This window comes from Haemaphysalis longicornis, unplaced genomic scaffold (assembly GCF_048455015.1).
Source record: "Haemaphysalis longicornis isolate Haplotype H1 unplaced genomic scaffold, Haemaphysalis longicornis Haplotype H1 scaffold_10, whole genome shotgun sequence".
In the NCBI taxonomy this organism is placed as follows: Eukaryota; Metazoa; Arthropoda; class Arachnida; order Ixodida; family Ixodidae; genus Haemaphysalis; species Haemaphysalis longicornis.
Window position 1 is genome coordinate 18,083,842 of NW_027526204.1, and position 17,651 is coordinate 18,101,492.

A 17,651-nucleotide genomic window follows, 5' to 3' on the forward strand; every position below is an offset into this window, starting at 1 on the left:
CCGCTAGAGCCACCGGAATGACTTTTGTACAAGGGCTGCGTACTCCAGCCCCGTCTGTTCGAGGCGGGAGTGGTACACTGTTACCGATGCTTTCGTCAGGGGCACATGAGCACTCCGTGCCCCTCCCCGGCATCAGAGCCACCGGCTGCCTCTGAATCGGAACCACCAGCTACCCCACCGGCCTCACCGCCAAAGGTCACGTTCCGGGGCGGTCTGTTTCGTAGCGATGACCATGACATTACGAACGAGAAATGTCCTGCGGGATGCAAAGCTGCGCTTGATAAACGACGAGCGTGGCGACGCCGGTCTGATCCAAGGGAATGCATACGTCCAACCGTTTCGAGTGTTTGGCAGAGGATAACGAAGACGCTAGGGAGAACGTAACTGCAGAGCCTGCTAATTACACACAGCCCTCGTACCGTGATGTGCTCCGTCGCTCCAGCCGCCTACAGAATAAGCACAACAAAACTGGGAAGGCATCTCCAGTTGCGGACGAGCTAGTGGAGGTGGACGAACAGTTCGCTGTGCTGCAAGCCGAGCTCACCAATCTCAGCCAGCACCGTGCTCGGCTAATTTGTCGGTCACAACGTAAGCCCCCAGGTCGACCAAGCCATTCCAGTCAGCCCCGTCCCTCACCACCGAGACTGCACCAGCCAGTCCCTTCCATGCTGCTACAGAACTTGGTGTCTGTGTTAGCAGCCTAACTTCGCTAGATCCACTTTTACTATGCCTGACCCACAATATATTATACACTGGAACTTCCGGGGGCTCACAGCAAAGGTTGGTGAGCTTCGTGAGCGTCTTCGCCTAGGCAAACTTCTAGCTTGGGCTCCTGCTCCAAGAGACGAACGGTTTACCTCGCCTCCCCCATTCTAGAGCCTATGCTACGCCTTCCATACCTGATGGGCGTTGTGGCTCCACCACGTCCACACCAGGCAAAGCCGCAATTTATGCGCACATGGCGTATCCACAAACTTCGATTCCACTAGAAGCATGGTGCACGGCTTGGAAAGAAGTGGTTGTGGTAAAGGTGCAACTGCCCGGGTGCGCAATAATTGTATCGTGTTATGTGCAGCCTCACAGCGGACGTGCAACCCGGCTACGATTGGGCTGGCTAACATCTCTGCGCCGTTCGAACGCTGGCTGTCCCATACTTGTAACTGGCGACTTCAATGCGCCCCATTGCACTTGAGGATACCCTACCTCAATTGAACGCGGATGCATGTTACTTGAACATTTCAACGATGCTCAATTCGCACTACTAAATGATATAGCATGTCCTACGCGTCGATCCACTCATCCCCGGATGCCGCCCTACTCACCCGACTTAACCTGGTGGCTTGAGAGTGCAGTGGTACCTTGGCAGCGAGAGGCAGACTGCTGGGGTACTGATCATCACCCTATCAGGGTTGGCATTGCCCGAACTTGACGCGTCGGCTTCGGCGAAGCTGCACTCTAGTAAACTGGGATGAGTTCTGGTGCAACATCAATGCAACCATGACGGCCCCCAGCATGGACCCCTCCACTGTGATTAAAGAAGCTGTAAGCCCGCTGAGTAATTCTCGTTTTGTTTACCTGCGAGACGCGAAGTTGGAAGCCGCGAGCGCATGCCTCGCGTTCCTTCCTTTTGTGCGGCGAGAGGAGGGGGTGCTTTTCCCGAGAACCTTCGTTGCGCTGGTACGCGGTCAGCTCTTCCCGCGGGTCGGGCGGCGGCCGTCCTTGGCCTCGGGAGGGGATTAGCCCCGACTTCCTCATTGTGCCGGCGAGCGCCCGTGGACAAAGGCGAAGCGGCGAGACGTTAAGACGTTGCTGTAAGACGTTAGTCTAGGCCGTTCTAAGCCGTCCGGCTTTCGCTTTGGAGCAGTTACCGCCCGTTCAACCTAGTGGGGTGGCCGCTCCTCACGGTATGCGACTTTGTGTAGCCGAGGCCTTGCCTTGGCTTAGCGGTGGCAATAGCGTTCGCGGAAAGCTGACTAGGAGTTGCGTGAGAGAGATTATCGGGTCATGTGACCGCGGAGGTGACATGTTTACGATTGGTTAGTTCTTTTTTTGTGTGTGTGTTTTATTTGTTTGTAGTGGACCAATCGGGGCCTTGAGAGCTGATGTCACCCTGATGTCAGCCCGGATATCCGCCTGACATCATTTGCACTCTCGCACCAGCAGGGGCGCTGCCCAAATCCTATAAATGCTAGGAACCCCATTACCGGGGGTCGGATTTTACTTCTTGCAGGCGCTTCGCGCCATCGGCTATGCCGAGCGTTCTTCTAAGATCCACCACTTGGGTCCATTCTCGTTTGTAGGTACCCTGTACCTTCGGCTATGCCGAGAGTTGTAACGAGTTACCCCATTTTATGTAAATATTGTAAATTTCTCTTGTAAATAGTACTGCCCATAAACTCCAAGTTATATCGTACCCAAGCCTGCGTCTAATGGCTACCGGAATCCAGCAACCACCGAACCCATCGACTCCTCGACGGCCGCCTCCGGCGGCTTAACAGATCGTCGGCCGCACCGGCGAACATCGCGTCTGGTCCTCATCGGCTGACGGCGGTACGAGCGGATCCACCTTTGGGGGAGGAGTGCGAAGGAAAACTTTACTGGCGCAGTCGGACAGGCTGGTATCCGGAAGCAACGGTACGACACCTGCATCGCCTCTGGCGATTCGCCTCGGGCGAAACAACTTGGCAGAACTTCACCGCGGCGAGATCTCGGATCGTCGCCCCTGGCTGCGGAGCAGCCGAACGTCGACAGAGCCACAACCACCCTGGGCGGAGTCACCGATCGACAGCATCACTAGGAAGCCTGGCGGGAACGCCGAACCGCGGAAACCTCGAGCGACCACAGGCCGCTAGCCACACTTGACGCAGCTAAAGTGGGTGAGTCTCCTCATTTCTTTCCCCGCTGCCACTGTTGTGTCAGAGCTGTGTGTGGGCCAGAGATAGCAGGTTAAATGGCTAACATGTCTGGCGACGAGGATAACGAGAGTGTGAGTGGCGGTAGCGACGTACAAAGTGAGGTGCTCTCAGAGCGCCAGATGGAGTACAACTTGAAAATGGCAAGGGAGCGCCGAAAAACGCTAAAACTGGAACTTTCTCTTGCGAATAGTGCCTCTCGATCGCGTGAGCCCAGCCCAGCTGGCAGTGCGTCTCCGCGCGGTAGGAACAATGGTTTGCGGTACCATGCGAAAATGCTGGCAGGCGCATTCCCAAAATTCCCTACGGACGCGGAAGTACCGATTTGGTTTGAATAGGTTGAAAGCACCCTCTTGGCATACGAAGTCCCTAAGGAGTTCTGGGGGCAGATAGTGTTTCCCATTATCGCCGAGAGGGTCGAGTACCTTTCAACGAGACTAACTCCCGCTCAGCACCGCGACTACGAATCGGTCAAGGAGGAAGTACTTGAGGAGCTGAGGCTTTCGCCCTTAGAGTACCAAAAGCGGTTCCTCGGGGCCCGCAAGCGTAAGTCGGAGACGTGGAAAAGCTTCACTACCCGCCTTCGCAGCTACCTAAATTTCTACGTGGAAGCGAGAGGTGTGTCAACCTTCGAAAAGCTGTTGGACCTGCTCGTGGCCGATCAGCTGAAGACGGGGCTGACCGAGGAGGCTTTGAAATACGTGAGGCTGCGTGAGGGGGCCAGCTGGTTTGACGCATCAGAGTCCGCGAAGCTGCTGCAGACCTTTGAGGGTGCCGCAGGAAACAAAGGCGCTAGCGCTGAGGCTAGCGTGACCAACGGGGAAAAACCGGCGACTAAGCCGAGCGGTGACAACCCGAAGGGGGCACGGAAACTTCCGCAGGGGCCCAAGACAAGGTTTAACCAACAGAGCAAGGGGAAACCTAACGCATGCTTCGAATGCGGCGCGGAGGGTCACCTGCGCCCGAACTGCCAACGTGTCCGGGAGCGACAGGCAGCCGCGACAAACGCGCCAGCGCGCACAGAAAGGCTAATCCCGCGGGTCGCCACCGAGGGACCGACAGGTGTGGGGGATCGCTTAACGAGCGTAACCATGCACTGTGGGAACCAAGAGATAAGCGCTATAGTGGATACCGGGGCAGAAATCACTGTCGTGCGGGAGAGCATCGTGCCCGACGCGCTAACGGAGTCTCACGGCACCGTGAAGCTTGCGTCCGCGTTTGGGGAACAAGTCGAGGCTAAGCTAGTAGTCCTCCCGCTTGCACTAAGGGCAGGCCAGGCGATTTTCTCCAACGTCGGGGAAGGGACTCCAGTGCTTTGCGCACTCACCGACAAGCTAACATCGCGTACAGACTGTTTGCTATCCGCGGAGGACTGGGGCGTTCTGCAGGAAAACCGAGATCAGGAGCAGGAGGCAACCGGGATGGTCGCGCCACCGACGAAGCGCGACGAGCTGGTAGCCGCGCTTGAGCTGAACGAAGCAGACGATCCCCAAGAAACCCTGGAACAGGGTGAGGAAAACGCGAACGAAGCGGTGACCGGTGAGGTTGACGGCGACGCGGGTGATAGCGTTCACGAGCGAGAGCCTGCCGCGAGTGACACCCAAGTGCTTAGAGCAGAGCAAAAGGGCGACGCAACCCTCGAAAAAGCGTGGTGCGATGCAGCCGACGGGAAGGGAGGCATGCTGGTTATCGACGGCTTTCTCTACCACCGAGACAAGGTGCTGGGGGAGCCGATCAAGCAGTTGGTTTTGCCAGTGGCGCGTCGCCGCCAAGTACTCAGACTGGCTCACGAATCGCCCTGGGGTGGTCACCTAGGTTGTCGAAAAACGAGCGCTAGAATAAAGTACAGCTTCTATTGGCCAGGCATGGAGAAGGACATCCAGGAATGTTGCAACAGCTGTCACGGTTGTCAGGTGAGGTCAGACCGGCGACTAACAGACCGCATGCCGATAGCTCCGCTAAGCCGACCAAAATACCCATTCCAAAAAGTGAACATCGACGTGGTAGGGCCGATAGACCCGCCTTCGAGACGCGGATACCGATACGCGTTATGCGTCGTGGACTTGTGTACTCGTTGGCCGGAGGTGGTCTGCCTAAGATCATTGACCGCGAAGGCTACCTGCGACGCGCTGCTGACGGTGTTCGCTAGGACGGGAGTCCCGGAAGTAGTTAGCTCGGACTGCGGGACGAACTTTACCGCGCAGCTCACCACCGAGTTTCTGGCGAGGCTCGGGTGTTCCCCGCGGTTCTCTACACCCGACCACCCTGAGAGCAACGGCGCGGTAGAGCGTTGGAACCGGGTGTTCAAAAATATGCTTTTCCATGTGGTAGGCGAACACGCGGGCGAATGGGATAAGTTCGTCCCATTTTTGCTCTGGGCTTACCGCGAGGTGCCACATGACCCAACCGGGGTGTCCCCATTTCGGTTGTTGTATGGTAGGGACCCGGTCGGCCCGCTAGCTATTCTCCAACGCTCGTGGACAGGAGAACAGGAGCTCCCGATCGCCCTAGCTGAGAGTCCCGAGCAATATTTGCTAAAATTGAGGCGAAAACTTCAACAAGCGGCCGAAGCTGCAGATGGGACTAGCGCTAAGCGCCAGCGCGAATACGCTACCCACTACAACCTACGCACTACCCCGAAGTCCTTCGACCCCGGGGACCAGGTGCTAGTGTTCGATGATAAGCGACCCGGAAAGTTATACCCTAAGTGGTTGGGTCCGTATACAGTCAGGGAGAAATACAGGCAGCATTCCTACTATGTAGAGAAGCCGGAGGGAGCACGTATGCTGGTCCACGGTAACCGACTGCGACCCTACACCTGCCGAGTGCAGAACATTGGCGTCATATTTCATGACGACCAGGACTTCGGAGAAGTCGAATACGTGCCCAGGAAAATCGCTGCGGCTGAGGTTGCCCCAGCGCTCCCTGAGGAGAAAACCTTGCACCTACGCCCGGAGGATAGGGTCAGCATAAGCGAATTGTTTCAGCACTATGCCCCCCTGTTTTCCGGAAACTTAAGAATCGCTAGGGTGGGAGAGCACAGGATTAAACTCATCGAGGGCGCGGAACTGAAGCGGAACCGTTTGTACCGCATGCCGGAGGCATTGAAGGGAGAGGTGACGAAGCAGGTGAACGAACTGCTAGAGCTAGGCCTTATATACAGGTGCGAAAGTCCTTCCGCCCACCAGTTGGTGTGCGTTTCGAAGAAGGATGGCACGATAAGAATGTGCGTCGATTATCGGAACCTAAACGCGATCACCGAGCCCGATGCTTTTCCTATGGGTTGCCCTCAGGAGTTGGTTTTGAAGGTAGGCAAGGCACATTTCATCACCTTGATCGACCTACGACGCGGGTATTGGCAGGTACCACTGGCGGAGAGTTCTCAATTGGCTACCGCGTTCGTGTCGCACATGGGACAGTTCGCGTGGCGGGTGATGCCTTTTGGTCTGCGAAATGCAGCCGCCAGCTTTCACGAATCATGAACCAGCTGCTCGCACCTCATGAGGGTTATGCTTGCGCCTACCTCGACGACATTGCCGTTTTCAGCGAGTCGCTGCCCGAGCACCTGCGGCAGTTAGACGCCGTGTTTGCGGCGTTCGCCTCGGTGGGCCTCTCGGCGAACTTAGAGAAGTGTCAGATCGCGCAGTGTTTCCATCCGCTACCTGGGTCACGTGGTGGGTTCCGGGAAGCATGGCCCCGACCCGGCAAAGCTGGAGGCGATCAAAGGGCTTAAGGTACCCCAGACTAAGGAAGAGCTCAGGAGCGCGCTGGGCCTGTGCGGATATTACAGGGACTATGTACCTAACTTTGCCGCCATCGCGAAGCCTCTTACTCAGTTGACGGCTAAAGGCACTCCCTCTCGCATCCCATGGTCTACTGAAGCCGATCATTCCTTCAAAATGATAAAACGTGCTCTCTGTGATGCCACCTCCTTGACAACACCCGATATCACCAAACCCTTTTGGCTGTTTACCGACGCGTCAGCCATCCCCGCGGGAGCCTGTTTGGCTCAACTGACCGACGACGGCAAGGAGCTGCCGATAGCATTTGCCAGCCACCGCTTCACGCCCACGCAATCGAGGTGGTCCACCATTGAACGCGAGGCATTCGCGGTGATTTGGGGTCTGAGGAAGTTCGATACTTGGAAATTTGGCGCCCAAGTCATAGTCGTGTCCGACCACAACCCACTCAGTTACCTCACCCAGACAGTACCGCAAGGGGCAAAGCTCACGCGTTGGGCCTTGGCATTGCAGCGGTATAACATTGTGGTAAAACACCGGAAAGGCGAGGCACACGCCAACGCGGATACCCTGTCCCGCCTTCCGAACGAGTGCTGGAATGAGGCGCAGTAACGGCTCTGACATACGCATTGGCCGGGGAACAGCGTGGGGAGGCCACCGGTGCCGGTGTGTGTGCGAGTGTGTGCGCGTAGACGAAAACGGAACACTGAAGAAGTGGCCGTATGAACAATCGTCTAGCCAGTGGCAATCAGTGTACCTGTGGTGTTTCTAGTTCCTTTTGTCTAGCATTGCGGTATTGTCGTGTCAGGGTGTAGCGTGTCTCACGTTATATTGTGTCATTTTTAGTTTCAGTTCTAAGCCCTGAACTGCGTGAAAAACAATAGCTACATGCAGCTGACTTTTATTATTTTTTTTTGTTCTGCTAATACTGAGTTCAAGTTATTGCAGAATCTTGGCATGGGGGTGTAAGCCCGCTGCGTAATTCTCGTTTTGTTTACCGGCGAGACGCGAAGTTGGAAGCCGCGAGCGCATGCCTCGCGTTCCTTCCTTTTGTGCGGCGAGAGGAGGGGGTGCTTTTCCCGAGAACCTTTGTTGCGCTGGTACGCGGTCAGCTCTTCCCGCGGGTCGGGCGGCGGCCGTCCTTGGCCTCGGGAGGGGATTAGCCCCGACTTCCTCATTGTGCCGGCGAGCGCCCGTGGACAAAGGCGAAGCGGCGAGACGTTAAGACGTTGCTGTAAGGCGTTAGTCTAGACCGTTCTAAGCCGTCCGGCTTTCGCTTTGGAGCAGTTACCGCCCGTTCAACCTAGTGGGGTGGCCGCTCCTCACGGTATGCGACTTTGTGTAGCCGAGGCCTTGCCTTGGCTTAGCGGTGGCAATAGCGTTCGCGGAAAGCTGACTAGGAGTTGCGTGAGAGAGATTATCGGGTCATGTGACCGCGGAGGTGACATGTTTACGATTGGTTAGTTCTTTTTTTGTGTGTGTGTTTTATTTGTTTGTAGTGGACCAATCGGGGCCTTGAGAGCTGATGTCACCCTGATGTCAGCCCGGATATCCGCCTGACATCATTTGCACTCTCGTACCAGCAGGGGCGCTGCCCAAATCCTATAAATGCTAGGAACCCCATTACCGGGAGTCGGATTTTACTTCTTGCAGGCGCTTCGCGCCATCGGCTATGCCGAGCGTTCTTCTAAGATCCACCACTTGGGTCCATTCTCGTTTGTAGGTACCCTGTACCTTCGGCTATGCCGAGAGTTGTAACGAGTTACCCCATTTTATGTAAATATTGTAAATTTCTCTTGTAAATAGTACTGCCCATAAACTCCAAGTTATATCGTACCCAAGCCTGCGTCTAATGGCTACCGGAATCCAGCAACCACCGAACCCATCGACTCCTCGACGGCCGCCTCCGGCGGCTTAACAGATCGTCGGCCGCACCGGCGAACATCGCGTCTGGTCCTCATTGGCTGACGGCGGTACGAGCGGATCCACCTTTGGGGGAGGAGTGCGAAGGAAAACTTTACTGAAGCTCTGAGCAGTGCCAGTCGGAGGACATGGGTAGAGGAGTCCCGGCCAAAGCCTGACCTCCGACTTTTGCAGCTGTGGGCCCAGCGCCAACAGGCTGAAGTGGCTGCTTCGCGAGATCCCTCGTGTGCGCCGGCTCTAATGCGTTTGCAACGCTTGATCGCTGTGGCCAGCCGACGTGAGAAGCGTACCTGGCATCAGGCAAGAACCTGGACCAATTTGCCTTCGATGTGGTTCGCGCCTTGTACACTGCATTTGACATCTTCACGGCTTAGCTGGTGCGAATCACTCGGCCCTTCATTCACCCCATCGTCTATTTGGCGCACATTTCGGACAATGGAATCAGGCGGCCGCACTCCGGATGCAGCAGCCAGTGCGTGCCTGGCATCAGGCAAGAACCTGGACCAATTTGCCTTCGATGTGGTTCGCGCCTTGTACCCTGCATTTGACATCTTCCCGGCTAGCGCCCGTGTCCGTTTCCTCTATTGCGCCATGTCGGTGCCTCTCCGTCTGATGATGCAGTCTGTGGAATACAATCAGCTTTCACCATGGCAGAGTTCCTGGATGCGATAGACCAGGTGAAACTTTGGTCATCTCCCGGCCCAGATGGCGTTAAGTACTATGTTTATAAAAACCTCGACGATCCGGCGTTGAGCTGTTTCCTCAACTCCATCAATAAGGTGTGGCTCTCGGGCCAAATACTAGAGTCATGGCTTCGGGCAAATATCGTCACTATACTGAAGCCAGGCAAACCACCCGAGCATCTCCCCAATTTGCGCCCAATCGCATTAATGTGCACCTTGGGGAAACTGTTGAAGCGAATGCTGGCTACCCGAATTCAGTGGTGGATGGACACTTACCAGTGGTTCCACCCTGCACAGATTGGGTACAGATCTTGTCTGGGGACAGAGGATGGACTTGAGCACTTATCATCAATGGTGCTATTTGGCGGCCTACCTCACAAAGTGCAGACGTCGCTTGTCATGGACATTCACAAGGCATATGACAACGTCAGTCACAGCGCTATCCTGGAAGTTTTCCAAAGCCTACTTATCCCGGAAAAGGTCCGCTCTGTCATCCGGACCTTCTTGACTAAAATATCCTTTTCCGTACGGATTGGTGGAAGTAGTTATGGCTATTTTATGGCCGTCCGTGGAGTGCCATAGGGGACGGTGATTTCACCCTTCCTCTTTAATGTAGTTTTGCTTCCGCTTGCCTGGCCTCTTTGCTCCAAATCAGACCTACACCTTCTGGTGTACGCGGACGATATTACACTATGGACTGTCCAGCCAGACCTGTCTGGGCAAGGCGCCAGCCTGCAACAAGCTTTAAAGGGCACACAGCAATGGTGTGAATACGCTGGTCTCTCGCTTTCAGTCGAAAAGACCACCATTCTGTTCGTGGCCAATGCTTGGGGCCGTCGTAGACTGGAGATGTCACCGAGCTCGCTGCAACTCTCCGGCCAGCCTGTGCGCACGGCCACCTCTCTTCGCGTGCTTGGATTGGAGATTTCATCGTCAGGGTCAGCTGCCTTGTGGCTTCGATCTGCCCGCCAACAAGCAGGTCAAATGCTATACCTTATACGACGCAATTCACAAAAGTCTGGAGGCTCGTGCGTCAAAATCGCCCGACTCTTTGTGCCGTCGTATTTTAGCCTCGACTTGTCCACCAGGCTCAATTACAGCATATGACCCAAGCGGAGTGGGCTCAACTTGGAGTAATTAATAGAGCTGCTATGCGGACGATCACCTGCCTCCCTCAAATAACGCCTGTACCAACTCTCCAGGCCGAAGCTCAACTTAACACCCTGGATGAGCTTGTACATCAACGCCGCTCCGCATGCCAGAACAAACTCAATTTTGTTCTGGTGGCACCGGCGCTGGTGATCTACATGGGCCGTTCTCTGCCCGCCATACCAGCCCACCCTGTAGCTAGGTGGCAGTGGCTGTACCATCAAGTGGCCGACAACAGGCCTCTCATTCGACTCCACAGTCGGTAGATGGAAAACGCAGACGAGCAATCCGCGGGCGTGCCATTACTAGTGACTGCGAATCGGCCCCAAGTTGTAGAGGCATTTGTGGACGCTGGGGCCCAAGACGGCATTTTAACTACAGCGATCGTATGCCCCTCTCATCCAGAAGCAAACCAAAACTCTGCTTATGAAACACTCGGCACTTGGCCTTCTATCCTGGCGGAGCTTACATCCATCCGGGACAGACTGCAAGCTTACTACCGGCACTTCTGGAAGCTCCTGGAAGTTTTGCGGCACAAATTTATACGGACTCAACGGTGGCCATACGGGATTTGCGACGTGTAGCCTACAACTTGTGTTTCAAGAGACATTCATGACCTGCTGGACACGTGATCCTGCCCTCTCCAACTGTTGTGGATACGGCGTAGTGCTATCACCGCTCATATTGCGGTGAATAGTTTCTGTCACGCTACGTTGGTTCCACGGCCCCTGCCCTTGCTGAGAACTGACCCACATGACCAATTTGTCCAACTAAAGGAAGATCTGCGTCGCACCACACGTGCTCTCATCCCACCGTGTGGAACAGAGCTTCCAAGTGGGCTCGCTGGATTGGAGGAGGTCCTGCTGCATACACTACGAGTTGGGGTGGCCCTCTCTCCTGCGGTAACCCGGACATGGCCACCGCGATACTATGCCCCGTTTTCCACGACCTGCCCCTTCTGTACGGCGCCTTCCGAAGACTCCGACACCCACCGCCTGCTATGGACGTGCCCTTCCCTGAGTGCAGCGAGATCCCGACCCCTTCGCGGCACAGGCCTGCATCCGTGGAGACCCCCCGATCTTCAGCGATGGCTGTGGGGGCCCCACCACCGCTGTCTTCTGGACTTCCTCCGGGAAACGGGTGCAAAATTGTACCTGTAGGACATTATGCCAAAGGGCATACTGTTGAAATTAAAAAAAGTATTTTCCTTCATGTCCCTGAACTACTTATGGTTATACAACATTTAGGCGTCCTCGATGTGCGTGTTCCACGTGCCATTTTCAGGAACATCTCTTCGTTCAGCCTTCGGAGTGGCGTGCTCTACAAACGGAATTTTGGAAATGCAAAAGACTCTTTTCAATTGGTCATACCAACAGCTATGCGGTGAGCCACTTAATGCGCCTTTTAAACAAGGGGGCATGGACCTGCTGGGGCCATTTCCAACGTCGACGAAGGGTAATCGATGGATCGTGGTTGCGACTGACTACCCCACAAGATATGGGGAGACAGCGGCCATTTTACGAGCAACCTCGGCTGAGGTAGCACAGTTTTTGTGCGCAACGTCGTTTTTCTGGATGGGTCACAACAGGTCGCCATACCAGATAGAGCTACAGCTTTCACAGCGGGTCTCATGCAGTCCGTTATGATGCTTACGCACACCACCCACAGGCGGGCTACTCCGCACCATCCGCAGACCAACGGCTCTACAGGGAGACCAAACAGGACTCTCGCTGACATGCTTTCAATGTATGCCGACGTCGAGCACAAAACCTGGGGCAAAATTTTACCGCACGCCACGTTCGCTTCCAATACAGCAGTTGAGGAGATCACAGAAATTCCTCCTTTCAAATTGGTTCATCGCCGCACCGTTACTACTACCTTTGATTCCATGCTAACAGTCCATGAAGACGAAGAGAACATTGACGTTGATAATTTTGTTGAAAAAGCGGAGGAACTACACCAACTAATACGGCAGCGGATCTAACGTGAGCAGTGCTCCGACGCAGCTCGCTACAATCAGCACAGGTGGTTGGTGTTTTAGGAGCCCGGAGACCCGACCTGGGTTCGGACACCAGTGTGCGCGCGCGAACGTTCGAAGAAACTAAGGCGGCGGTACATTGCCCCACATAAGCCGGTGCGCCGGCCGCCTTAGTGACGTCAGTTACGAAGTTAAACCGGATGGTAGCGCTTCTTCCTCGCGACGCAGGAAAACTTCCGAGGTAGTACACGACTTGAGAATGAAGTCTTACTACGAAAGAAACTGAGCTCACTCTTATCTGCAAGAGCAAGAAAGTTTGACTGACGCAAACACTGTGGTGTTACCAGCTTGACGGCTACTCACTGCTCCATCTTTTTCTTGCTATGATCGTCTACAGCCACAGCCTAGCATCGAAACCATGCTCTCTCAGAAGAAGGGACAATGCCACGGCCGGTCGATTCAGTGAGAGCTAAAAAGGAGCTCTACAATAATGACTGTCCGTGCCGTCAATCCCACCATAGGAATAAACCAAAGGCACGTGTTCTGGCGCATGGAAGTGAAAGAAGAGGAAATTCGTGTGTGTATCGATCAATACCGGCATCGCCGTTAGTCCTGTGGTTTGGGCCCAATTCTAGCATTAAACTAATTGCTTTCTCGCAGTGAACCTAAAACATTTTATTTCGTTTCATTTCATTGATCATGGCGATAACATGACGCTACAATATTGATCGTGGCGATAACGACTGTGGCGATGATGATGTAATCTATATTCTTGGGCAAAATGCACGTCAATCGTTTCTTTTGGCACAGCGAGGTCAGCTACCGCCGCCCTTGGTAATAGGTACGAATGCCCCAGGCCGTCTTTTCAACAGCTTAATGTTCAGTGACCTTGATTCCCACCTTTCTAGGGACACAGAAGACCTTGCCCTTCTCGAGAAATGAGATTACTAGCCTCGGAGAACCTCTACGGCCCTCCTCCACAACCACCGTGGTAAGAACAAACCGCACCTGAAACCCGTTACGAGTAACAGGACCGTCAGCAAGACTGGTTCGGGAACGCTAGGTGCGGGTGTTTACACTCCACCGGTGGGCTCTCTGGGCCAAGTTGGCCTTGCCTGCGGAAAAGGCATATAGGTCAGGTCAGAAAAAGATTCTAGGGACCCACTTTGTCTACCTGGGATTTTTTTAACCAGCGCTGAAATTATCCGAAAGCACAGTTTTTCGTACTTGTTCAAGACCAGAGAAAGTTTGCTGGCTTTTTTCTTCCTTGCTATTGTGTGCAATCAGCGAGGATTTTTAAAAAAGGATGGCAAGTTTTGATGATCATCTTTTGTTTCAAGAAATGCCGAAAAAAGTGACACATTCTTGTTTTCTTTCGTTTCTTCACAAAAACTTGATTCCATATTATCGGATAGCAAAGATCATACTTAGATGCACAAAAGGGTTAGTTGCCCACCTCTTTACCAAACTTGTTGGTATTGCTGCAATCGATTCAATAGCTATGAATTTTCGCGTAACGCCAAACTTTGAGAGATTCTTTAATGCATAACAAGCTTGAATAAAATATTTTCCCGATTTTTAGCTTTTTATTACCATAAAAGACGGTCCTTTATAAGGTCCATCGAAAAGAAAAATTTACCTGTGGAAATTTTTTAAAATTTGGGAAACGTGGTGACATATCTTAAGTTCATTCCAACCTGCCTTGGGTGTACTGCAGAAAATAGACACCAGAAGAAGAGTATAAAGCAGTCGTGAATGTCGTTGTGAAGTATTGGAATGTATGGTTAAGCACGTTTAAATTATGGTTTAAGCACATTGCATGGTTAAGCACATTTCAAGTGGCAGCTGGCGGAGGAATAGTACGTTGTGGTGTCACTTTATACGGTGCGCTTTCCAGTGCACATATTAGTGTGGAATAGGCACAGAAATAGCCTACCTCACTCATGTTTGACTAAAACGTAAGATGCCTTGGCGTAGCGCTATGTGAGTCCTGAGTATGCGCAGAAAGTTTGAAGTTGGAGGGAAAGCCGCAATCTTTTTCCAGTAAAGTGAGAGCATATGGGGCAAACGCCGTGACAGACCGGCATGCGGGTATTTCCGAAGGTTGCGGGATACTTTAATTATTGCTTTGCAATATCACGGAGAGCCAACGCTGCCGCTTGTAGAAGCTGCGGTTGAAGGCGACATTTTACAGCAGTCTCATGTAGTGGTTCAGGCCATGCTTCTCCCACGGACGTTGAACCGCACCTGTGTAGCGGAAATGGCCATTGCGAGGTTTTAGGAGTTTATGTTGAAGGATAGCTGCACAGTTGCGACTGTACCAAAATTCACCTACAGAACCTGCTCAATGTCAGCGAATTCTCCACTGTGTATAGCGGCTTCATTGCGGTGTCTTACAACACTGTTTTTATTACAAAGCATAGAATTTAAGTTTCATGCTTCAAGCACCTAGACGCAGAGGGAAGCCTGATAGTCTACTTCGGGCGCTATTCGTCGTTATTTTTAGATGCGAAGCATCTCAAGCTCGGGGCTGTGCCTCTCCCCCTCTTGTTGTTGTCCGCCGTGCGCACTCTACTGCGCATGCGCGTCTCTTCAGCCCCGTCGGCGTTTGAGCTGACGTCAAGCGCAGTCCACTATGAAAATAAATAGTTAGGCGGCGCCCGGTTTGAATCGCACGACTCTCTGGCCGCGACGGGAGGTACGTGACGCTCTTCCCACTGCGCTTCAAACCAACACGGGAGCATGTGTTACGAACGCGCCTGATGTCCTTTACTCATTCAAACTACGTCAAGAAGCTACTGATACACCGAAGGCACGCGAAGCTAAACGTCAACGGAAACGACGAACTGAAAACTAATGGGAACTTCAGTCGACCCCAAGGCTGCTTCGCATACTACTCAGCGTTCCCCTACGGGAAGATGGTGTCATTTTTTTACCTGCAATCTTTTTTTTTTAACCAGCGCTGAAATCGTCCCGTAGCGCGGTTTGTTGTTCTTCTCGACTTGAAATTTCAGCTTGAACAAAAAAAACGATCGGACTTAGGAAGGAAACACGGACACAGTGCTGACTATCAACTGAGTTTACCGACAAAAAGCGGGAACATATATGCATGAAACATTGCACAACATTGGCACAGCGCGACACTCTTTTTTCCGAGATTAGTTAATGGGATAATCGCTAAGCAGTTCCACTTCTTTCTTCGTCAGCGCCACGGAAGCTGTGCTGACGCACTTGTTACCTTTCTTGGTGATGGCTACTGCTTCGACGACTTCACGTGCGCGGCGATTGCGTTTCTTTCGAAGCACGTTGATCTCGTCGATGTGCGCCGTGCATTTGGGGCAAGTGCTGCAATGGGATGATAAGCGGCCGGATGACGTTGTCTTGAGTGAGGCGGCATGTTCACGTGCCCTGTGATTAATGCACCTTCCGGTTTGTCCCACGTAGACTTTTTTGCATGGTAATGGGATCCTGTATACGACTTCATTCTGGCATTCGGCGTGTTTTGTTCGATGGTTGGTGGTGCATGCCTCCCCTTTTGCTTCGTTGTTTACGCGTCGGCACATTTGATACGCCTTGTTGGGGGCACTGCAGACAACAAACACACCTTGACTGGCTGCATTTTTTTAGGTTGTGGGCGAAGCCATGTACATAGGGAACTACCACGGCATTCCCTCTCGTGCGCTGCACGTTCTGTCTCCTCTTATTTCTTCCCTTTACACGCTGTTGTAGGCTTTCGCTCACAGCCGCCAGGAGGCTTTCCGCGTAGCCAGCGGTACGCAGCCTGGTTACCTGCCGGTTGAAGCTCGATGTCATCTGATGCGTGCAGGACTTCTTAATGGCGGAGCGCAAAGCCATGGTTACAATCGCTCGTTCCACGTTCTTGGAGTGTGCCGAGTTGTGGAGTAAGAAGCCCTTACTGCTCCGTGTCTCGTACCGCCAGCAGATATGCCCCTTGTCGAACTACAGGCTGAGGTCCAAAAACCTCAGGTGGCCATTCTCCGGTAGTTCATGTGTGAAGGATAGTCCTTGGGCGCTGTCTTCAAAACTCCCCATAATTTCACCCTTCAGGCGTTCGTCACTGTCCAGGTCATTCGCGCACAAAACCAAATAGTCATCCACATAACAAAAAATGGCCACAATCGGCTTTCCTTCCAGGCTTCCCTGAATGCGTCGGTCCACCTCCGCCAGGGATGGGTTGGACAGGTAGGGGGCGACGCGAGATTCTATGCATATCCCCGCTCGTTGCACATAGCTACGGCCTTGATGTGACACTGCGGTAGATTGCAAGTACGCGTTGAGCAGCTCTAAAAAGGCGTCACAGGACATTCCAACTCCATTTTGTAAGGAAATCAGGCCGTGTTTCTCAATCGTTGCTCGGAGTACAGACATCAGTTTGGCGCGGGGTATAGAGTAATAGAGATCCTGGACGTCCACCGAAAAGCCCGAAACAGCCCGCCCCTGGTCTCCTTCGAGGTACGACAACACGTCTCTCGAGTTGGCGATCATGTAGGGGTCTCTCACCTCAATTCGTGCAAGGTGCTTGTTGTTCTTGTTTAATACCGGAGAAACTTCGCCGGCTTTTTTCTTCCTTACTATTCTGCGAAATGAGCGGTTTCTTAAAAAATGTGGCACGTTTTGATGTAATCGTGATTTTTTCAGAAAACATTTTTGTTTTCTTTGGTTTCTTCACTAAAACGTGCGTCCCTATTATCGGATGGCAAAGATCCTACTTAGTTGCACGGTACGGTTAGTTGTCTGCCTTTTTACCAAACATGCTACAAATGGTGCAATCGATTCAATATTTGGCACGAATACAACACCTTAGTTTGCAGGAGTTTACCATGAAAGCTGTGGTTCCTTTACATTTCCTTTGTTAACGTTTATTTAAATGTAGAAAAAACACCCGCGGATCTCTTGCTAGTGCATCAGACCCCCTTAGGGGTAGAGATAAGTTAAGGTTAACTACGGGTATAGGTGGGAAATAGCAAGGGAAAAATAGTGGGTTGGGATATGAAACGCAGGAGAGTGGCCCACACTGCCTTCGCGAAATTAGGTGGGTTGGAGGGACGCGGAGATCATTTAAGGAATTTGGTCGTAAGTTAGAGGAGAGGGTGTCTAGGAGAATCTGTCTTTCAGTTTGAAATCGAGGGCATGTCCAAATGTGTTCAGTGGTGTCCGGAATGTCACAGGGGATAGACATGTCTTGATAAGGTGACGAATGAAAAAACTTTTGCCGTTTTGCAGGAGAGAGGTTCGTAAGTGTCAT